Here is a 334-nt window from a genome sequence, read left to right as displayed (position 1 = left end):
GCCGGCGGGGCGCGGCCAGTCGGTCCGGCTTTTTCCCTTTGGAGGGAAAAGTACTGAGGAGCGGAGAAAGACGCATTTCTCTGGGCTTCAGATGCGTGCCTGTCAACGCTGCTTGCTGCTAGCAGGGCGGGTAATCCCTCTGCAGCAAATGCTCCGCGGAGCCACGCTTTACGGGGCCACTGGGGAAAGAGACACGCGAGTAATAGGACGTATTTCCACCAGGGACCTAAGCAAAACAAGAGGCTTCGTCCCGCGCCGGCGGCTCCCCGGGCGCGGAGGGGCCCCCCGCAGCCTCTGCCCGGCCCGGGGGTCGCGGTGCTGGCCCTGCCCGCGG

The sequence above is a fragment of the Aptenodytes forsteri genome, unplaced genomic scaffold, assembly GCF_000699145.1.
Source record: "Aptenodytes forsteri isolate BGI_AS27 unplaced genomic scaffold, ASM69914v1 Scaffold217, whole genome shotgun sequence".
Classification (NCBI taxonomy): domain Eukaryota; kingdom Metazoa; phylum Chordata; class Aves; order Sphenisciformes; family Spheniscidae; genus Aptenodytes; species Aptenodytes forsteri.
The sequence above is the reverse complement of the archived record's forward strand: the minus strand, read 5'-3'. Positions refer to the sequence as shown.